We start from the raw sequence: 24,912 nt of genomic DNA on the forward strand, positions 1-24,912 counted from the left end.
ATGCAGCATGTTTTATTATGCATATCAGTGATATCTATATGATATATGCTTTGTTCTTATTGAAAGAAAAAAGGAATCATCTTAATGAATCCCTGTATACAAATATTCAAACTACTTCATTTCCTGTTTTCAACCGTTACTGTAAATCTGGATTTATCTCCTAAAGGATATCAGAGTTAATGGTACTTGAGTCTGATGGATATCTTAACTGGAGGACAACTGTTTTTCCTTTTCTCACCTGTTTCTCATCTGTTGCATGATTTTGTAACTTCTTTCCTTGTAAAATATTGAAATAACATATGTTAGGACAGATCTCCTTAATGTTGTTGTTCTTTTACTTTTCAGGACATTTTGAGATACTATTCAGCTTTACTTGCATATTATATTCTTAATTTATTCATGGAACTCCAATTAGCATAACTGGGAGTTGCATACTAAGTACAGGAGAGAAAATAAACCATTACAATCCAACACCAACTTTCTTAATGACAGGAACATTGGCAGATATGAGGTAAAATGTTAAGCTACAGAGAAAACTTTTGTTGATTATGGTGTAAATTTTCCTTATTTGTTTAGTAAATCGGTCTTGCAGGTTTTAGTTATTTCGTTCTTGGATGCCCTGTCCAATGACCCTGCCATGGGCAGGGACTTCTTTCACTAGATCAGGTTGCTCAAAGCCCCATCCAACCTGACCTTGGACACTTCCAAGCATGGAGCAACCACAGCTTCTCTGGGCAACTTGTTCCAGTGTCTCACTGCCCTCATCGTAAAAAATTTCTTCCTTATGTTCAATCTAAACTTACCCTCTTTCAGTTTAAAACCATTACCCCTTGTCCTGTCACTACAAGCCTTGGTTAAAAAAAGGAAAAGGAATAGAAGAGCAGGAAAAGCTAACTCCTGCCTTTTACCAAGAGTGCAGCATCATCATCTGTTCTGCTTGGCATCAGGAAACAGGGACCTAAGGAGTCTCCTCACTCTGGCATGGGTTGCATTAGGATCTGCACTCTCTTCATAGGCACTCAGCACCTAGGCTTTCCTTCTGTTTTAAAGGTGTGAAATCCCTTGAGGGAACCAGAGCTAAAGTGTTGACTTTTATAACCTTCGTAACAGAGATTATACATAGTACTTATTCTTAGCAGTAATAGATGATAGCGTCCCTTTGCTTATTTCTGCATATTGCTCAGGATTAAGGTCATACAGAGGTAAACGATAATACACAAAGGAATCTGTAATGGAAAACAGTGGTCTAAGTGAGATTTTAAAAAGGCAGGAAATCCTGAACTATGGTTCCTGGTATACATACATTTCTCTGTCCCTCTGATCAAGTCAATTCGCATTCACTTCATTAAACCAAGGGCACAGATTTCTAGAAACTTTTTCTTTTTGAAAAAACAAGAAATCAAATAACTTAGAGAGAATTAGGATAGTCTCCCAGCAAATGGAATGCTCAGCAAAATAGATCACATGATTCAGATTTCTGTTTTCTATTGCTGCTAGATAAATTTGTTGTTATGAAAATTAGTTCCCTGGTAAAAAGTTGATTAATGGTATGTATCATCCTATATTTGTTCCCTCTTCACTCAGGTATCCTGACTGGAAGATACATCTGCTAAGCAGCTGTTGTAGCAACTCTGCTTTGTTAAACATGATCTACCTGACCTCGTACGGTATGACAATTAGCTATATTTTCACAGACATATATTTGAGCAGTTTGCATGAAAGTATGTAAATAGACATGTAAATTTTGCTCTCATACCCATAATCTAGCAGATTAAAAATACAGAAACACACTGTTAAAAGAAGAAAGCTGGGTGTTCACACTATAAGGCACCAGGAAATTACAGTGGTAGCAACAGAACCAGGGGTTGTCACCTGCTCAAATTTTACTCAACAGAAAAGTTAACGGAGGAAAGTCTATGCTGTAAGAAACTGATGTCAGAGACTTTATCAGATATATAAATAAATATGAAAAGCAAAAACTGTTATAATTCAAATATTGTTCTAAGTATATACTAAATAGCAACAATGGTCACAAGCAGCAGGAGAGTCATGAGATTCATTTGTGACAACAGTCCCAAATCCCAGAAGGAAAAGAAGAAATGAACATTAATTCATCCATATTTTTGGTATGGTCTCAGTCAGGAGAAAGCAAACTTGGACTGGCTATGCTTCAAGATGTAGCACAACCAGAAACACCAATATCTGACAGCATTTTACGTGTTTATGAGGGTATTAGTATGTCTACATAACGACAGTAGGCACTGCAGGTGCTACTTGAAATCCACTTCTAGCTTTAGTTGTTATGATGTTTCAAAGCATCTGTAAGTCTCTGTTATGCTGATATTGATTTTTAATTCTTAAGTTTATTTAGGAGAGGAGGATGTGAGGAAGTGAACCTGTAAGATACTCTCTCTAAGGTAATTAGGGCTCGTTGTTTCCCTGTGTAGAAGCTGCTGTTTCACAGAATATTGATCAGCTGGAACTAGATAAAGCAGAACTGATGACTAAATAATATATATGGATTTAATATATATGAAAATATATAGTCACAGTATGTGGACTAGGTAGAACCCAAGAGCAGCCATTGAGCTACAGAAATTTGAATCTTCATTCAGAAGATCTGCAGCTGCAGATCCTCACTTTAGTAACTCTAACACCCTGTGATAGTTTACAGCATGGTTTATAGCTGCATTTTCAGTGTAATGCTAGGTACTCACACCTATTTTTGATTTGTGTGACTGAAATGTATATAACCATGAGCATGCATGTTAAATGTCAGGCTATAATTCTCTTCCTCAGTCTCTTTATTTGTATCATCAACAAATAGTATTTCCTTACATAATTCACAACCATTTTATAAACCTTAGCAAAATGCTGACAAACCACCAAGAAGATTAAAATCTCTACAAATTTTAACCCTGCATCAATTGCAAGTGTGAAATGTGTACAATTTGTAAAAATTTATAAATAAATATTCCTGAAATTAATATACATGTACAACTACACACAGAAGTAATAGCTTTTTGTTTAATAACAGGCTTGTTCTTTCCCCAAATTCTTTGTTCACTGGTGATTCACCTAACATCTTTGCAAAACTGCCCCCCAGTGTGTTCTAAAAATCAGTGACTATAATAACCAAGAATTAAATTAGTGCAAGAAAAAGTCTATCTTTTAATTATGCTAGAAAAGAATCATAATGAAATCTGAATATTTTTCTATTTCTCAGATGTTTGCTAACCCAACAGTGCTGAAACATTTTAAAAAAGAAAAATGAACACTTATTCTGATTTAACAGTGTAATTTTATTGACTACCAAAGAGCTACTCCTGATTTATACCACAGAGATCAAAATCAGACCCAGTTTCTCTATAATATTCTTCCTAACATATCCTGTATGGATGAAAATCTAAGAAGTAAGATTATGGGGATTTATTCACGCATATTTGGCAGCCTTTTCATATTTATTGGTCTAGCAGATATCATTTGAATTTGGTACCTTTCTGCTAAAGAGTCAAATAAGTTATTTGCTGTATGAATAAGTATTTGATAGCAGATCAGACAAAGATAAGGCATGAGGTATGAGTTTGCAGATGCAATAAAATGACTAAAAGGCCAATTTATCCCTCATGTAATATCACTGAAGTCAATAAATTTGATCTTTATGTTGAAAATCCAATTTCACACTTAAATAGATTATTTATATCAGAATTATTTGGGTTTTGTTTAGTACTAGCTCTTGTAAGAATACCCTGTAGGATGAGACCAATTAGATATTCACTTGTAACTTTTACACATGCAACACACAGTCAGTTTTTTCCAGATCTATCACCCCAAATCATGTGAAGGAAATTCCAATGTACTTGCACAGTACATATAATTACTGATCATTAGTCCAATTAGTGAACATTAGGGATTTAGATGAGATATGACACTTGAGCCAGAGAGAATGCAGAGAAATCAAAAAGCTGCACTGACGTCAGGAACTGTGAGGAAATACAGTTCCGAAAATGTCAAAACCACAGGATCACCAAAACAAAGCAGGAGAAAATTAGACTAAGATGAAAGCTAGAGGAAAAACTCTTTGAGCAAAGAACAGTGATCTGTTCCATAATATAAAACAGTGAGTGGGATAAGGCAGGTTGGTGCATATGGGGCAGCAAGATTTAGGGAATAAGATTTAGGGAACAAGGGAACAATGTGCAAGTAGGCAGAAGGAGCACATTTTAGTGATACAACAACAGTCCCAGAGGTACATTAATGAGCCATAAGCAAGTGGGGAAATGAGTACAGAAAAAAAGTGGTCAGTCTTTCCATTTTCTGCACCTGGACTCCAAGCCACAACAGAAGCTGTGAGCAGTTGCAGGTCAGTGTTCCCATCCCCATAGTCTCAGTCTCCAACAGTCTTGTCAATAAATTCTTTGGCTTCTTTCTCCATTAAATATTGCATAAGTTTCACCATGCTGTTCAAACTGCTCCTGTATCTACTCCTTGAATATCTTCAGACTGTTTCACCCTAAATGCTTTCAACTAGAGAGTCCTTGTGGGATAACAGGCAAAAGACATGGTTTGAATTTGCTCAAACCCTTTTAGAGGTGTAGGATTTAGAGGTATCAACCGTAGCAATTCATTTCTCTTTATATGTCTTTTAATGTTTACGTAATTTAATCAGAGATGGTCAAAATATTTCGAATGAAGGGTGAAGATTTAGGGCTCCAGTCTGATCTTTCTATACATTCAAATTTTTTCTGGAGTTCTTTGTTTTCCACAATTCTTTTTCAAATCTGGTTTGGATTGGTCTTACATGTAAACAGTACCCTATTTCAGAGTGCTGGGACATTATTCAGAACTGAGTAAGGTCTCTAGAATGCACGTAGGTTTTTCTTCTGGTGCAAAGAAATTGCTTCTCCTGTACAATCTGCATTTGTAAAAAGATACCTTATTAAAAACGTTCACTGTCCACCAAAGTCACAAAGACCTGATTTCCTGGAGAAACTGAGCCTTCATGGTTTTGAAAAATTCCAGGAGAGAAGTCAGTTGTCCAAACCCAAGTAAGTGTCTATGTTCCCTCTATAGTTTATGGACAGAAAGAGGAACCTCCAGGTGGTAATTCATTCTAAAATATGATTTATCAAAATTTTTTGAAATCCATGTTAATCATATTGATAAATGCAGACTAATCCATAAGTCTGTTGATTTATTTGAAGAACTCTAGTAGCATTGACTTCCAACTACAAAATTAGTATTGACTCTTCTTCATGTTTATCCATATTAAGTCTCCTCTTTGCTGTGACGAAGAAATTTACTGGCTTGGAGTCAGTCTGTATTCTTGAGTGTCCCCTGAAGCCTTTAAAATTTTCTGCACATTTGTAACTTCTCTCTCAACAAGGAAATTTATGCAACAGTTTGCACAACACAGTTAGTTTACCTCAAAGTTAGTAATCTAGAAATTTCACATTTCTGCTCATTTAAAAATTTAGAATTAATATCTTTGTTACAAAATGCATTAAACTTGAAGTTTTGGTTCCTGATGTGGAACCCTTATTCCTATTAACCATTTTGCATTTTCTGCTTGCCTCTATATCTGATGTTGTTCTCATTGGAAACCAAAATTTTGGAGCCCTACCTGGATTATTTTTAATCCTGACTACATCCTAATTAATTAACAATGCTGTATCTTCTTTAGCTGCTCTGTTTTTACATCACCACACGTGAAACATTTGGTTTAACTTTCTAATTAGGCAACAGTGCAAAGAATTTTGAAAAGTTTTAATTTATCCTTATTCTTACTGACTCAGCTGGCTTTTTCCAGTGAGTTCCTTCTTCTACTTTCCCAGGGCTGGTTGTACCTTCCCAATATCCCATTTTAGGAGATTGCTTCCATAACATGTTCTTGCACACTACAATGCCAGGATTTCGTTTTGTTTGGAGAAGACATGACTGTGTCTCCACCTTTGATGTAAAGCACTCCATTTGATGATGTCTGCAAAACTAGCCAGCTTTCTGGTGACTTTAATTTCTGTATGTCTAAAGGAATGTCTAAAGGTGGCCTGTCACGAAAACCACCTTTTGCCTGAGAATATACCTATCTGCAAATAATCTGTTGTTCCCTTCATGCAGTTCCAATTGCTTTGAAATCCATGTAAAAACTGATGTCATCTTGAAAACAGAAAACCAAGAGACAGAGGGTATGAAAAACATGCATAATTAGCAGGGAAATTAACTTAATGCTGAGAGGCAACAGGTGCCTAATCGAGCTTCCAAGCAATCTTCTCATTTTTATATCTTTTGGGGTTTTTTCCTGGCTAACTGACAGATGAGAGGTAATGATGATAACTGATGAAAAAGAACCAGTTAAAAAACCTGAGGAAATCCCATGAATAAGCAAGAAACAGCCAAAAGACTGGCAAGCCTGCTCTCAGCAGCAATCAGAGAAGGATCTACATTGAAAAGCAACAAAAAAAAGGAGAGAAAGGCACCATCTGGCTTTACCCTTCCCACAGAAAGGTCAGGCTCTTCTTTTGCTGTGGAAATACCCAGCCAGCCACACACCAGGGCTAGGAGACCCCAGAGAGAGAGTCCTGGGAAATGGCATGTCCAGGCAAGCAGCTTTCCAAGGTAAGACTTTTTTCCTTCATTATCTCCAATGTTTTAGGGCCAAATTTGTACTCAAAAGAGAAGTGTCTGTAGAGGCAGCTGCTCTAGTCCCATGGCAGTGTTAGGATGACAGCACTTTGTCCAGTCTTTCCATTTTTTCTCCCATTTCATACTCCTTGACTCCTTAACCCCTGAAAAGCACAAGCACTCTGGGAAGGTAAAGGCTTCTTGATTTCAGGAAAAGTGCAGCAATGTTTCTAATAAGGAAGTATGTCATTTTAGACTTGAAACTGTGGATTTTTTCAAGACATTCGAAACAGTTATAGGCATTGCAATTCTTCCACACCCCAAGTTGTGCATTCTTCACAGAGCACCCTTATTTGGCATGTAATGATTTCAGAGCTGTTAAATCTTTACATTATCCCAACAACATGTCAATTAAGGGAGGCATTTTATACAGATTACAAAGATTTGTCTGAGGTGGCCACAGCTTTGTTAAAGCTGTTTTGTGGACATCTTCATAATTAATGGAAAAATCATTAGGAATTCAGTCTTTATTAACCCCTGTAGCTGCAGGGGCCCATTTCATCTTAATTGCATTCATTTGGCACTGGCAGTATTATACAGCATAATCACTAATAAATGATCTTTTAATTTGTACCAATCAAGAGAGCTTGCTTTCATGCCAATATTCCTGTTTCTTTGATGTTGACCTGTCTTGATTTTTGATCATTTGAACTTAAGATGATTTACTGGAAAATCAATATCAATACCAAATCTGCCGTATTCATACATCTGTGGTTAAGTTCAATTTGACTGTATTTTGATTGAAATAAGTAGTGCTTGATTATCCATTCAGATTTTATGAAATAATCAGGTTGGGAAATCTAGTCCTGTGTTCTTATTCAAAGGCAAATAATTAGAAACTGTAGGAAAAACTGCAGAGCTGGGACAGCATTAGAAGTAACACTTCAGATCCCACTAATTAACCAACTTTGTCTGTAATTTCCTAAAGGCTTCCACCAATAGAGTAATATGCTATTACCCATTTAGTGAGGCCAACGGGGGCTTTGGCTACACTTGTTAATAAGAAAATCTGAGACAGTTTCTCTCATTATACCCCTTGTCAGCAGTGTCTCTGCAGTATAAAATAGCCATCATTGTTCTGTTGGTCAGTTAACCAGAAACCAGACTACTGTAAAAAAATACTTTACAGCTAATTGAAAATGACTGAAACATTCCCTTATCAACCAGTTGCTTTGTGCTATTTGAAGAAAATATAAATGTTGGTGAGGGAGGGCAAACACAAAGTTCAGTCTTTTTAATTAATACCCCCCACTTGAACTAGAATTACTGACTTAGCTAAAGACAAAAAAACCCTTATAGCTATTACTTCAACCTCTTGGTTATGAATTAAAAGGGAAAAAAAATACATTATATCTTTCCTAATATTATAGCACTTACTCCCTAAGTACTGAATTAATTTACTGAGAATTTACAAGTAAATTTGTTAATTACTATGAGCAATACGGGTCTTGTCTAAACTATTACTGCACTGTTACACTGTGATACAGCTCCACTACTTGCTGTGAACTCTGTAAATAATGTAGCTCATTCTGAGGTGGGAGGGAGTGAGCTGGACCACTACAGCTTCATCACAGTAGAGACTGTAAGGATTCCTCCTGTTCTTGTGTCACTGTCTCGACCCTCACTGTTTTGCCTGCAGGTACTGCAGGTGACTGACCCCCTCCCTTAAGTTTTTGGTGCTTTGGGGCTATGGGGTCTGGAACAATCTCCAGTTGCTAAATGGAGATAAAGTTGAGTATATGCGTGCACATCCAAGTTAGATGGCATTTCATTTTACGTCACTCCAATTTTCAGTGCAAATATTATACATCGGTGAAATGAATAAGCAAGATTAAACAGTCGTTGAGATACGTACATTAAGGAAGCAAATAAAAGAGTTTTAGCACTGCCATGCAGTGACATCACACAGGAGACTCTCCAGGTTTGGGGGACAGAAAAGGACACAGAAAACACTTTAATCTGAAGCTACAAGCATGAAATTGTTTCCATTAAGCTTGACTTCCTGATTAGTGTGTAGCATTATCAAAAGGCACACTTAAGGCTGTTTTGGTACCCTAAATGTACTTTACCATACCTAAACAAATTTAAAATTAATAATGACTGCCCTTGGTGTATAATGCCTGTTTAGTTACTGTGGAATTTCTTTTTTTTACAGGAGTTCTATCAAGTCATCTGTCCTAAAAGACGGATAAGTATTCTAACCTCTAAAATCACTATATCGGAGCTAGTTATTTGGGATTTTTGACAGATGGATAGAAACACACGAAACTTATTAAAGTAAAATAACAGGAGGTGGGGGTGGAGGGGGGTGGCACAGAAATCACATTTACCAATAAATACCAGAGTTCATGGTTACTAACATCTCTTCGGGCAGTTCTTCAGATTCTTAACTCTTCAATTTTTTCTGCTTTTTCTACACTGACAACTCTAATTTGCCTTCAAGAGTGGAGTGGGTAGGTTGTTTTTTTTTTCATTTTATGGCCATGCTTTTTCAAAAGTAGAGCAATATTGTTTCTAATACAGTCCATCTTTATGCACTAATCTTTATCCAGCTGCTTATATTTATCTTGTTTGGACTCTGAAGAACTGATTTCTCTAGCTGACCTCAAATGTACTGAGTTACTTTGATTTTTTTGGTCTAAAAGTTATAGTTAGTCACTCATCTGTCTTTCAATGATCACCTCAGTGGAAATCCCACAATCTTGCTAATATTTTAATACATCATTTTAATAGTATGGATTTTAAAACTTTCCTTGCTTGCTGATGGTCTTTTGGGTAAACAGCAACAGATAAATAAATAGAGTGTATCACCATATATTTTATCTTTTTATATATAATCTCATGGCAAGGACACTACATGTACACAGATTCCTTGGTTATTATGACATTTATTACCATGTGTTATGTGATTGGACATACTTTTATTCTGTTTAAGACTATTAATGGTTTTCTTAGAGATTTTTTTTTCCAGCAATGAATACACATATACAAAATTCCCTTGAAATCTTAACTTTTCTTATCAATCAGAGAAGTATCTAATATCTCCTTTTAAAAAAATGTGTAGGGTATGTATTCACTGTTATAGTCACTCAAGAGTGTCTATAAAAAACATCTCTGTCCTAAAGAATCACATGGTACATATAATTTTGTTTAATTTGGTACTACATGTTATAAAGTCCTTCCTAAGAAAGGCTTAACAAAGTTTCAAGATAGAATTTGAAGAACTGAATGAAAACAAGAATATTTTCCATTCCACTCTCTTCATGAAGGTTGCTTATAGCTTTCTGGGTGAGCTTGGGACCTCATGGGACTAACCCCTAAAAATTATCCTGACATAAATAAGAGCAATGAAAGCCTTTAGAACTCTAGGACTATTTTTAAATTGGATTTAATTTTAATAACATTGAAAATTAATGAGAAGCATAGTGTTTTTATTCACCAGCATATGCCCCTACTGCTTGACTGCAGAACAGCCACTGTACATCCCATCAGAATGACACCAGCCCTTTTGCCTCAAATCCTCACTAGCCATGCCAATTTTTTGCATGTTTATTATTCTCATCATGGACAAGTACTTATGTCTGTTCTGAATTTGTTCTCCTTTAATTTCCATTTATGTTCCTCTTGTCCTATCTTCTTGTGCTGGTCTGAAAATAGCACCTCATGTTGACATTATCTGTTCCATTTAAAATTTTAAATACTTCAATTAAATCACCTCTTAAGTGATTTTTCTTTCTAGACTTCATAGATTTAGATGTTCAGCTTGTCCTCAGAACTTATACTTTCAACCTTGCCACCTTTTCAAGAACAGCAATATCACATCTATAATATATATCAAAGGTAACATTGTGCAGCTTGAGTGTTGTCTCTAACTTTCTTAAACATATATATTCTTCTGCCCTGGATAACTGTCTAGATAGCATGTCTTTGGAATCACTTTTTAAAGGTTCTTGTCAAAGTCAGCTGCATTAGTTATATTCTATTTGCCTTTAAATGTTCTTTATATTTCTGAGACCAGAGCTTGGCAATTTTTTTTAATAACATTAGTGCTTATAATCATGTAAATACCCATTTAGTGGATGGAGCAAAATTTTTTAAATTTAACTTTAATGTTATTCATTACTATTTATCCTCTATATTTGAAATTGCTTTTCTTAATGTGCTTTATTTTTATAGAAACCCACCGATTTTTAATTTGTGGTTCTTAGACTTGTAGTTACGCACCTTCACATTCTTCCCATACTATTTCCAATTCAGATACAAGTCCCCCAGTAAAGTACCGCTACAGGCACATTTTCAGATTTTATAGCAAATAGTTTATGCAGAACATAATTTGTAAAAATACTGTAATAAATTAGAGGGCTTATTACAGAGTGCTATTTCCATTTCAATATCCAACCAGCAGAGGACTGCTTAATTTCCATAGTGTAGGACAGATTCAGAAAGAGCATGGAAATTATCCAAGGACAACAACTTGGCTGTGGAGAAAATATCAAACAGAAGGTAACTCAAGTGAAGTTTTCTTTCTTTGGTGTGCTGTAATTGTGAACATGGGCCTCAAATGCTTGTATCTTTTTCTCCTGGCAGACCTACTGAAAAAAAAATCTTACCTGAAGTGTGTACATGTCCTTGGAGACTGTCTAAGGACTAGAACATGAAACATCCATTGTCTGGAGCTTCTACAGTGCCTGTTTATGGCTTCCTACTACATTGATGCAAGCAGATATCCAGGGTCTTGATGCCCTACATCTCTCAGGGAAGCACTAATTCACAGGGTCCAGACAAGGTCCCAAGGAATAGTTAATGCAAAGGAACAGAATGGAGAGCTGTGAGACTGGAATTTTGCATCAGGTTGGCCCCAGACCTTCTGTGTGACTTTGGCAAGTGACTGTGATGAGCTGGAACATAGCAAATCATGGAAGCTTTACCACTTCAATGAAAGAAGGATGATTTAGTTACAGCTGACTCCTCATTTCCTCATCTGTCAAACAGGATCATTATCCTTATTTAATTCTCTGGTGAGCTACAAAAAGCATGATGAATTTCTCCAATAGGAGTTGTTGTGAAACACAGCACCTTGGAAAGATACCTGAGCTGGGTCTGATCAAAGCAGCTCCTGAGTTGGCAGCACAGCAGCCTCATCAGCTGAGACATGCAGTTCATTAGTGCAGCTGGAATGCCTCGCTAATGACATTGGCTGTTTCCTGGAGCTCAGCTGGTTTCTTTGCAGAGTTTTGCCATGCTTCATAGTCATACCAGCTTGGTGAGACCTAGCATAAGATCTGTTGCAGAGTGTTACGCTGCACAATGTAGGCACATATGCCTGATCCTCAGGTGCAAGTTACGGCATGGGTGGAACAGAGTCTGAGACACAGCAAAAAGGCTCACTCACTCACAGTGAACCTCCAACCCGCATCCCGATTTAGAGGAATCCTGAATATCAGTAACTTGCTCCTGGCTGACTTGGGTCTGTTGGTAATTGAGTTTGATAGCCTTCCTTTCACAGCAACCTGCTCCCTCCATAAGCTAAGGAAGGCACAGCACAGAGCCACTCGCATAGCTCCATCCATCCACCACAAATTTTCTACACAAAAGCAAAAGACTTCATTTCTCAATCTGGAGTTGCTCAGTAAAGCAGACTGGTTGGAGGCCAGAACCTGTCCCCTAAAAGATGTGGTTATTTTCTTCATCATTTAAACTAAATATGGAGACAGACAGATTTACATGAAAGTGTATTTTAAAAAGAGATAAAGTGTTCACAAAGGAAAACATTGTTGTCATATAGTTCTGTTGCCTGCAAAATGGGTGAGAGATTTTGTTTCGCATTTCTCTTGTGACACTGCAAGACACAAGAAATGTATTGGATTTATTTAAAAGTTGAACCGTGTGATTTGGAAAAGTCTTTTAAAAATGGGTTTTAAAAAAAAGGAATCCCATCTTACAACTAGCCTTCACAGCGTGCTCTTGGGCACCCTTTTTGGCATTGTGCTGTCAGTGCATTTGATTTGCTATCCGCATGTGATGTTATGTGCCATATTGTCACAACTTCGGAAGAAGCAGTAAATTGAAGTCGAGTCCTCATTGGAATGAAACTCCCATTTTAAGGAGAAATTCAGATCTATTCAGTTTGACCTTGGAACTTGAATTAAATCTTTAGAAACTCAACTTTCTCGAGGGAAGTATGAGGTTTGTATGAGTCTGGATATATTAAAAGCTTGTACAGCTCTGGTATAGTGCACATGCCAGGGTGGTTAATTTTTAATTTAGAGGACAATGAGAAAATCAAAGGGTTACACCTGAACTAATTTTCACTGAGTTAATTTGTTATACTCAAAGCTGGTTTATAAGCATTTAACAATCCATTAAAAGCAGTATTAAAAGCTCAGTTGTGATTTTTACTGAAACATTTTTGTATGTTTAACCCGATTTCTGAATGGAATTTTTATAGTTTGGGATGGTATCATAAAAATGCACATAAGTCTAGGCTGGATTCCAATTTTGTATTGTAATAAGCAGCATTTTATGTATGGGTCTGTATGCACATTCAACAAATCATTCAGAAAGAAAAATCAAGTGGATGTGGTTATTGAAGACGAGGATAGCATTTACCTGCTTGAAATTTGATGCATATAACACATAAGGGGATGTCCTTGCTTCAGTCATAAAACTAATCCATTTAGATTGTCAAGTCAGGGAGTTGGACACAATGGGTTTTTTGCAAGACTACAGCATGTCACCACCTGACTGTAGCAGAGCAGCACCCACACTAGAAAGCAAAGCCCAAACCCTTTCTTCTGCCTTACCTGCAGCAGTGTAAGGCAATTACTAAATCCTCTCTCAAGACTGGGTAAATGAATTTGCCCTGCTCCCATGCAGAGGCAACACCTGAGATTTCTAAAATGGCCAAATACTTTGTTTCTGCTCGCTATTATTGCTGAGTAAATGCTGACTTATCTTCATTAAATCTGCATGCAGCAAATCAATAAGAAGTTGGGGTGCTTGTTTGTAGGAGTAACAGAATCATTTTGGCATGCTGTTAAGATGTTGATGACTCATTTTAGTGTGACTTCAGGAGTTGCCAAGAAATATTGCTAAGCTAATCTAAGTCTGGCTAATGCAGAAATGATAGGTACACTGCAACCTGTGTGTCAGAGTAAAAGGGAAGAAAAATAAAAATCCCCTGGAAGGAAAATGAAAATCTCTCCACAATTCCTTGCATTGCAGTAAGATGTGGGGTTTAGTCTTAACTGCATTTCATGTCTCTGCTTTTCCGGGGTAAAAAATGGACCAGAGTAGTTATCTCACAGTAAGGAATGCGGAAGGTTAACCGCAGAAGTTCCTCCATTTCTACAAAGTGGCAGATGGCAAATGTACCATTTGTGATGTGCGATGTTCTGCGAGTGCTGCATTTTTGTGCCCTGCAGTGTAGGAACATGATGGAGGAGAGGAGCTACCGAAAAGGACTGAGGAGGTGGGACAAGGAATTGGATGGGTTCAGTGCAGGATGCACAGTATGTGGTTTTACAAGTTGGGGAAAGTCACGTAGTACAGCCAGACTGGAAAAACTGCCTAACAGCGTTTTTTCAAGGCACTTTCTCTTTTTTGCCCTTCAGACATATTGCAACGTGGGAAACATATTTTACGGAGTCCCACCTGCAACATGGTTCTGAATAACACACCACAAAGCATGATTCCTCTGTTAACTTGAAGAGAAACAACAATATGACCAGCACTAGTGGTCAGCTCCATAATTCAAACCTTATTCTCAAATGATCACCTCTCCTGGGCATGGACGGAGTTCAGCATTGGCAGCCCCTCTCTCTTGGATGTCAGAGAGCATCAGTGTATGCTAATTGTGGTAGTGTTTTTCTTACATGGACTGTATTCCATCGGTCTCAAAGATAAAGCATCAGATGGGTGATACTGAACCAGGGACCTGGGAGCTGAAGTCTCTGAATACTCTCAAACTAAGCTATGCTTTCCCTCTTAAGTGAGTGATAATATACACACAGATGTCCAAATTAAAGTATGTGGGGTATCCTGGAACAAAAGAATTATTGTACAAATTATTTGTGACTTTTGAAGTTTGCAATAATAGCCACAGGAGAAAAGTATTTTTAAAAGTACTATAGAACTCCAGTAATTTATGCACCTTGCTTCTGAGAAATTGTTACTATATGATCATTTTTCATATGTAATTAGCTTTTTCTTTTTTTGCTGATTCACCCATTTTCTCTTAAATCCTTCATGGATTGAGAAGTGTCAACTTGCATATGGGGGAGGGGGAAAAGATATAATAAAGCTATATATCTGACCTATAAGTCTGATTTTTTAGTCAACAGAGGCAGTTTCTGGTCTTTGTCACTCGCAGAGAAAGGGGGAAAAAATTCACTGAAACAACCAGTGATTTTTTTGATGGGAGAAAAGTCGGAAGGGGGTGGGGAAGGACACTGAGAATAGGAGTCTTTGTTCAGTGAAACAAATGTTAACACCAGAATACAGATAAAACTTTATGTATTATTAAAGAATACATTTTGCTGTTGGAAAAATGTAATGCAACCTGGAATCATTTATTCAAACTGGTAATTCTTTTCATGTTGTCACATTACAAAAAGTCTTGACGTGTCTTGTGTCTGACTGAAAATATAAAACACTGTGGTAAAGACAACTAATAAGAAGGACTACATTTTCTTTAGCCTGAAAGCCACTGCAGAAAGAAATTACAAAAAAAAACCAAAAAAACCCCCCAAAAAAAACAAAAAAAAACCACCACATAATTTGATGGGAAAGGAGAAGGGGGAAAAAAGCAAAGATATTCTGATAGGTCATTTTTTTTTCATACATGAGCATTTAGTCTACAGTAATCTACCAGGACTGTCAAATTTGATTGAAAGATAATGCAAGATTTTTTTCTTGCCACAATTTATAGCATGTATCCATTAGGAATAATTATGGTTGCATGATTTTGCTAGCTGTTATCTCTACAAGTGTTACTAATGGTTTTATCAATTACTCCCTGTCCAATAACTGCATGGTTGTAACCTAATTTAAAGACACTCTATCACTAGGCTGATTTGTGTAGTAGTAAATGACAGCATTTGAGACACCAGCCAAAGGACTCACTTCAGTGACTTAGTTAGTCTCTAATAATTAACAATTAGTAGGTACCTAGGAAAAACTCAAGAGACTAGATCTCCCATGTTTCCCTTTCTTACCTAAATACAAGAAGTTACCAAGACTATCTCCTGTAAACATAACCCTGCAAATAAAATTTCCTTCTTCTGTGGCTGTTAAAAAATGTTCTTTAATAAAGGTTAACAGTTGAGGAATAAAACCGAACCAAACTTTAGGATCCAAGGTTGTAAGACATACCAACAACATAAGGAGGAGATACAGGATTATACTTTGTGGTTTTGCTGTTAATGCTATAGTTCAAAAGCAAAGCCAGTGTGCTAAAGGGGAATAGTGCTGGCAAAATTGTACTATTTTCTTGAACTTTAGAGCAAAAATGCTGGATGTGCAAAAAGAAGCACTTCATTACAGATCATTAGTGAGGTTTTATGTACAGCTCAGAAAGGTATTGCTTGCTCAGAACAGAGTAGAAAGAAGTCTGAAATCTATTTTAAATGAGTGTAAAAGACAGTATTCCTCCAAGGATCTTATCTCTGAGGATTTTAAAGAATTTTTCCATTAAAATATCTCTCTTCCTAAATAAGACTTTGAACTTTAGGTTTAAAGCAGGATCTTGTACTCTGCAAGTAACTGTTTCTTTGTAGGCTCAAAGACATTTAAAATACAGTGAGTGAACAGGGGTTCAGGTTTTTGCAGCGCATAGTCCTTTGCACAGTCCATTAGTATATTTGAATTTAGCTTGATGGGGCAAAATTGCCTGGAATAATTCATCATTTGGGTTATTGTGTCAGATCTTAGTACATCATCTCTTTCAGATTATCCAAGATCCCACAGTAACAATCTTTTCCTAGGAGCCTTGAGGGTTGTATGTTTATAAAATGCTGCACTTTACCCACTCAACAGTCTGATGACATTTTCAGGCTTTACATGCAAAACCAATATCTGCTATGAAGCTTACACACTCTTCGTACAAACATAGGAGCTGCCACACTGGATTAGATCAGCGATCCATCTAGCGTGGTCCCCTGTCTCTGACAGATGCCAAATCCCGGCTGCTTTAGAGGAAGGTGCAAGAAACCTTGTCAGAAAAAAAACTGTAGAAACACCTGCCTGTAAAGGGAGTTACTTCTTAAACCCTTAGTAAGTGTCTGGTTTATGCCCTAAAGCATGACTGCATATATGCTTTAAAAAGTACAGGGGTTTTGTTATAATTAAAGGAGCTGTCACTATCCTTATAATATTTGTATTACATTCTTGATCTCAAGGCTATATCTAGATTCCATAGCACAGTCCCACTTCCCCGATCATTATCCAGGTTGAGGGCTGACCCAGACAGGCTGCAGTTCGCTTTTAGGCAATGTGGTCAATTTCTCCTGGGAACCACGTCCCGGCTAGAGATGGAGCGAGACGGAGAATGTCTAGTTCCCAACCTGACATGGGCTCTCAGATGACACAGTTTAAACATAGTCACAGAAACCACATTGCAACTAATTAATTCAGTTGGTTTGGTTTGGGCATTTTTTAAGTCTCTTTTGTTGCATTTGGATTTTCTTTCTTTTTCATTGACCTGATGCCTTTGATTCTTAGAAAAAGTAAATAGAAACCCTCCTTTTTTCCCACTATGCATTTGTTATCTTCAATATTCTTACCATTTTCTGCTATTCACCCCCCACTCTAAAGCAATTTCAGTTCTTTTTTCTTAACTTACAGTATTTCATCTAAGCATTTAATTGCCATTTTGAAAGCTCTTTATTTTCTGAGATGCACTACACACAGTATGCTGAGGGTGTACCATTCATTTATCTAATGCCATGAAAATAATTTTGGTTTTGTTCTCTGCCTCCAAATGTTTCCCTAATGTAAATATTATTTATTAATGTTAAATGACAAAATTCATGTCTCTGATTTTAGCTTAATCTGATGATGATATTAATCAGATAACAGAGCATTTGTCCATTCAGTGAGCTGATAAAACAATCTCAAGTCTGGGTTACTAAAGCCAGAGATGATCTTCAAAATGTAGTTTTAACCTCACCCACCCTTCCTAGTTCATCTGCATATTCTTTTGAAAACCACTCATTGAGTATCTGTAGCCCAAATGATGTCATCAGGCACAGCATGCAGCCACTACAAGTGGGACAATTATAATTTTTGTAGCTGATTAATCATCATGAAAAAGTAACAGTCAATTGACTCAATCATACATCCATGGTGATTAATCACACTTCACTTGTGTTTTTTACAAGTATTTTACCGACAGTGCAGATGTTGGATGATTTCTCTCCTTGAGCCTTTTCCTTGGTCACAGATGTTAAGTAATCACCTTGTCCTGATACTTGACTTACCTAATTTTTTTCTTATGCAGGCCCTTAAAAACAAATGTGTTTCTTATGTAGAAAGAAAATGTTAAACTAGTTATTAATTTTTTACAGGTTAATCAATATCTGAAATCACTGCAGTTGTCCTCTGCAGTCATAGATGTTTTCAATAGGCACATTACTCTTAAATTTGTTCCTTGTAATATAGAACAGCAGGAGTACTAATAAAACACTGACAGAGGCAGGTAGCAGAGTCCATGTTACATTTAGACCACAGTTAGAGCTTCTAATCCAAGCTTATGAAAAGACTCACTTGATTGTAACTAATAGGCATACAGGCATACAAACAAGCAAATAAGAATCTTCTGACACCAAAATATTGAAGTTCATAGATACTCACATGGGCTGGTAGACTTCAGTCTTAACCTCAGTTAGAACAGTAAGGGAAATTGATGAAATGTCACAGCAGATGAAAGACTCTTAGTATAATGTTAAAATCCTGCTAATTATATTTTCTATAGTTTCATCTATACTGATGAAGCCATGAGCATCTACAACTGCTCTCTGTCCTATAACTATTACATTCTACTGCTTCGTATCATATGTGTATATGCAGAGACGATTTTGGTTTTAGGAGTGCAAGTTGATTTCTAGGTGATTTTCAAAGACTTATTTCAGAGAACCCTTTATAGACAAAATCTTATCATATTTCCCAGGCTGCCCTCAATATTGAGAATGGAAATGTATAGGGCAAATAAGGTGTTTACCTCAAATGATGCAAACCTCACTGACTCCAACCATGTTTCAGCCTTCAGAAAAAGCCAAAGATCCCCATTCTATTTAGCAAAAGGATTGTACCAACCTCTTTGCCCATCCTTAGATCACTGTTAAGATCAATGCATACACTGGAAATTGCTTTCATGAAAAGATGACACAGCTGCATTGAATTCTGCACTAGACTGCAGTCTTGATACTGTTAATAAAGAGCCTAAGGTTGGGTATAATTGTTAATACACTAATTCTAAAAATCCACTCAAATGTCACTTATAATCAGGATTTTCTACTGTGCTAGGACCCCTGGGGAAACCTTTGAAGCTGTGAATGGTGTACACGATGACAGGGATGAACATAAGAAGGTAGAAGGCCACCGATGCTGTTTAGCTTAGTTGTATAAAACTATCACGTATATAGAAGCTTAGAAATACTGGCAGCTAGGAAGATGGGAAAGCAAAGTGTGAGATGGAGAAAACACGCAGATCCAGAAGGAAAAGCTTTACACTAAACCCAGTTATTTCAAAGCATTAGGGGGAGAGGTGAAGAAAGTGTATGGCTTGTAATTTACAGCAGAAGTACCACAGCAGAAAAGACATTATAAAAGCATTTCATTGAGAAGACATCCATGACATGGAACTATTTAAAACAATAAATAAAAAAAACTTAGTTATTTTATTAGCAGTAGAGATGAACCTTACATCAGATGTGAAAAAGTGGGATGTCTATGAAACCTTTAAAAGGGGAATGAGAGTAACAAAGTAACTTAATATGCAATATCAAAAAAGCCTCTAAATGCAAGTCAATGATTATACTTTAATTGGGTTTTCATTTTATTAAAGTTGTGCACACTTATTGTCTCATTTTATCATATCTTTGATATTATTATGCATAACATTTTGAAATGTAACTTTGTGTACTTCCTTGCAGTGCTTGTTGCACTTTATTTATGATTAGTGCTTGGGCCGGTGTGAAGTGAATGCATATCCCTCAATAATGAAGTACAGAAGAGTTGGGTGGATTTTTCAGAGTCACAAGGCCTGCCGTAAAAAATCCCTCATGAATCTTTTACAGCCATAAGTAGCCTGGCATTGGTAATAGCTCTACTACTATGGGAAGTCTGGTGGAAAACATTTTTTAAAAGCTCCTGAGAAAGAGAGGATGTCAGGATTTATGTGTGGTGGTGCTGCGAACAGTTGTTTTCATCAAGGGTAAGTTTTCTCAGTTTTCATTTGGAATAACTGACTGCCACAGATAATAGCATCTTGCTCTGCTTCCTACTTGTAGTTAACACAGGGTTTTCTCACACTCCCACCTGACTCTATTTTTTGCACATCAGAGTATTTCATCTGAGCTGTAGGTTGCTCTCTCATTACTCACTTGCATGGGTTTCTTTAATTATTCACGCTAAGTTTAATCATATGCTAAACATAGACAATTCTTCTTTGGGACTGTATTTCTCTTAAAGACAAGGACAGTAGTCTTTGTAAAAACGGATGTGTCTTTTCCAGCACCTGTGAGTATGAACCCAAATTTACTAAGACATAAATCTTTTTTTTAAAAAAGGTAATTACACATGTGAAATAGAGAGGATTAATAGCTCGGATGCCACACTGCCAGTACTGCCCCTGACTAGGAGGTGTGAAAGTGGCTTTCTGGAGAATGCTTAGGAGGGAGTAGGGGCCAGCCTGGGACCTTCTCTCCCAATCTTCCTCTTTAGTTAGAGTACAGATTTCAAACCATTTTGTTGATGGCAGAAGATGGGGACAGCAAAGAGAGAAAGAAACTGATATTGGAATTGCAGTCAGAGGGGTGAGAGATGCCATTCTACTCTACAAAGTTGCAGGGAGAAAGAAAGAAAATTGAGAAAAGGCAGGAGAGATGAGGTGAAGACTTGTGAGGGCAGGAGATTAGAACAGGAATGAGACACTTAGAAAGCGGCAACTTGGACTAATGAAACTGGGATTATGGGACTGGGAAAAGAGATGAGGAGCAAAACATGGTGAGAGGGGAACAGGAAAATTCCTTGAGGTTGAAGGGAGGCTGAGCCCGCAAGAGCCTATCCTCTTCTAAGCTTAAAATGCGAATGAAGTTTTCTGAATGTCATTGCTCCTCTACTCCTGGTAAGTATATACCTGTGAAACTTGCTGCCACTGCAACTTGTCCCCTTCTAGGACCAGCACTCTAGTGACCCAGGCCACGGGCAGTAGCAGTCCTTCAGCCCATGAAGCAAAGGACTGAATAGTGGGTCACTTCCAGCCCTCCTAGCATCAGTGCGATACCAAGCAATGGCCCCTTTTGCTGTAGGCTGAAAGGGAAGCAGGATTCAGTTCACAACCAAGCAACAAAACAAAAAAGCATCAGGATTGCTTGGGAAATTAAGAAAATACATACAAGCTTTCCAGAACCAGGTGAAACTGTACCTTCTCCCTCCTTCCTAATTATACCTCATAACTTTGGGGGTGCTGTTACATGCCTGAGAAGCCAATCTTGAGCCAGGACCTCTGAGACCTGTGGAAGAGTCCCGAGCCTACCTTGTAACGAGGTGAGTGAATTAGCAGGGCCCAGGCAGTCTGTTTAGCAACAGTCAGTTGGTTAAAATCCTCACGTCCATGCAGACTGTTTTCACTTTCAGCAGAACAGCATTTTCCAAAAATGTGCTGATCAGCTCTAATTATCAAGGTTACAAACTGAATCACTCAAAAGGTAAGAAATGCCAGAATCTGTGCTGCCTGGGTAACCTTAATGCTCACATGCACACCCCCTTGTACATGCATTATGATACAGTCTTTAATTATCTGATTGCTTGTTATTTTTTCCCCTGTATCATCGGAGGCATGGGATGCACCTGCAGCAGGGATGAATCGGAGTTAAGTAATGAAGGTTGTTGCTCTCCTTAGACATCCTGTTTAGGTTGGTCCAAAGATGTGTAGGCTGAAGTAGAGATCGCAGGAAAAGAAAGAGTAAGGCACAAATCACAGCAAAAAATGCTGACCGGGACAACTAATTCTATCCAAGCCTCTGCCACAGGATTCCTCCAAGGGGATGGTCAAGTCACTTAAGCTAAACTTTGGACAGGTGATCCTTTAGGGGAGACCCAAACTGCTTTGAAAAGCAATGTCCCAGATGGAGGTGAAAGGCATTTGTGAATCCAGGGAATGACACCTTTATTTTATGCTTTCTGCGTACCTCAGTAAAAAAACCCGAAACCTTGGGTTTTGATTTACAGAACTTTGGAGCAGTCACACATGCAACCAAAATCAATAATGGGAGATGTACTTTGACTGCATAAAACACTGTACAGTGCAATGCTAACATCTCTGGGGGAAAAAAAATAGATCTTAAACACTGTTAGCTGGGAACACAGAGTTAATGGAAAAACTGGACCTTTATCTCCCTGTACCCCGATTCTCCACCTAGACAATGTGCATAATAATCATAGCCCTCACACGCCAAAGATGTAATGAAAATAAATTTAATGTAAATCTGAGAAGCATACAGACTGTAAAATATAAAGCCACAAGAAAATTAATAGTTTTGTCTTCAGAGCAGAGGTTTTGAAATGAGTGCTAAATAAGGCACAAAGCCAAGAAAAACAATGAGGAGGTGCCAGACAGCTAAATAGTGAGGTGCTCATTACCCAGCAACGATGCACACTGTGCCCTGAAGGAGAAGCAATCCCAGGGAAAAATAATAGTATCTTTTTATCTAAGTGAAGATTGTATCAGAAGATGTGGATAGAGAGGTGATGGCCAGCATTTGATGACACAGTGAATCCAGTTTAAGGTTTCCTAGAACTGGGAAATAAACACAGCACCATGATTAAAATGTTGATTCAGTTTGAACTCTTTCTGTCAAGCCAAAATTTTAATAAATTTTGGGGGAACAAATTGTCAAAAATTTTCAGTTCATGCACTCAGGCTTTAGGTCTGCCCAAGTATTATTTTTTTTCTGATGTCAACGTGGAAACATGGGACTGACACAAGCTTGGCACTGGGTGCTCTGCCTAGTTTAATATTAATGCTACTTGATTCAAATCCAGTCTGAACTGCTAGGTGTACATATATTGCAATGCTAATGACTCTGGGGGGAAAACGCAACACAGGTCCTAAATGGTACCTTGCCTTTCTGTACTTGATTTTGCAAACTTAACAGAGTTTTCAGACCTTTCCTCCACTCTTTTGTCTGTTATATGGAGGTTGTGTAGACTGCTTGCAAGAGTCTCCAGCAAAGAAGAAGTAAAATTTATGTACTTGCATCAATGTATTCAGCAGATAGCTTAATTCGTTATCTATTAAAAATCCTCTATGCATATGATTTATATTTTCAAACATAAAGTCAACTTTTTAATAGTATTTCAGTTGTTTACTATTTAGATTTTGCCTGGTGTCTAAAATAAGTCCATAAGGATAAAAAAATGTCCATATATAAACCAAATCCATTTTAAAAACATCTGTATATGCAAAATAGACTGCAAAATTTCAAAATAACTTTATTGTGCTACAGCTGTAGTGAGATAATTATTTTTCGTAGCATAAGAAATTTTGAAAAACTTTCATGATACAATTTTATTTCTCTCTGTTGATGGCTCTTTGGAGACATGGATCTCCTTCTTTTTGTCTACTGAGAACATCCATTATTCTAAATGCTACTTCTGATCAGAAACAACTTGAATGTGGATTTTTTTCCAGAAATATTAACAAATATTTTTCAGTTTTCACTTTTACAGGTAGTCAGACTTAGAGCAGTAAAAATCTGAAAACAACATTCATTGTTATTCTTGATCAAAATCTTCAAAGTTTTCCCTATTTGCCAAGTTCAAAATTTTCAACAACAAAAATTCATTTTAAAGCTTGAAATACTTTCTTGTCCTTTCTTTCCTCATTCAGTATATAACTGCTCTGTGCCAAAAATGAATTTAATCTCCCCAAAGCCAAAACTTTGAGTCAATTTTTAACCACATTGCACATTCAAGCCCTGAAACAGCAAAGACAGAAACAGAACAGCATTTCAGTAGGCAGTTACCATCAGGACGTTGTGGCACACTCTAGTTTGTTGAAAAAATATAACATAATATCAAACTGAGGCAAAATCTGTTCAGTTCCTTGGCTACATGAATTGCTGGAATACACAGTGCAAGAAGGATAGAGGCTTCTCTAACTTCTCTTGTTGCTTAGGTTGACATCCTTGTACCTGTGAACCAGTAAAATATTAGATATCATTATCTAAAGTTAGTTCATTCCCCAGCTAATGTAGCACTAATTTTGACAGACATTGAGCTGCTAGAATAGTCTATCACAAAAAACAATGAGGCCATTTGATCTAGTTGTAACACCATAGTGTTCTTTAAATGTACATAACTTTAATCTATACCTACTCTATAGCCATTTTCACTGCCAATTAGACAACAGAATCCTTCATACCAAGGAGAACCAGGCCCAGAATGTTTTTCCCCAGTAACTTCGAGAGCCATAAACTGATAATTGTTTCACTGACCTTCCTGAAGACAAAGAGAGGGGTCCCACAGTGGGTGAAGACTTGCTGGCACCCCGTGGTGAACAAAGCAGGAAGCTTGAGCACTGCCCAGAAGACTGCCCGTGGCTCCAGGAGAGGATGGAGCAGGGCAGGAGGAGAGAGGCAGTGCTCAATGTTCAGGAAAAGCATGAGCAAGCTGCTCTCTGAAGAGCAAATGCATGCCCACCCATGTTCCTGCCAATCCCTTTCCTTTTCTTCTGGACCTGTTGAGGCACAAAGCATCAGATAGGCCTTTCTTCTGAAAAAGGTCTTTGTAAATACAGTGATCTGTACAGCAGTTTGTTTTCATTGTGTTGATGATATCAGTTTAAATTTGTATTTAGCTGAAAATCAGTTAAAAGCACTTGGTGATGGTGCTGTTCAAGATCTTCCCACAACATGTTAGATCAGTCCTTTTCAGGATGCAGAAGAAAAGATTTTTTTCTCAAATAATTTGGCTTCTTGCAATTTTCACACATTTTCAGCTAAAAAAGGG

Source organism: Strix uralensis, chromosome 3, assembly GCF_047716275.1.
Source record: "Strix uralensis isolate ZFMK-TIS-50842 chromosome 3, bStrUra1, whole genome shotgun sequence".
In the NCBI taxonomy this organism is placed as follows: domain Eukaryota; kingdom Metazoa; phylum Chordata; class Aves; order Strigiformes; family Strigidae; genus Strix; species Strix uralensis.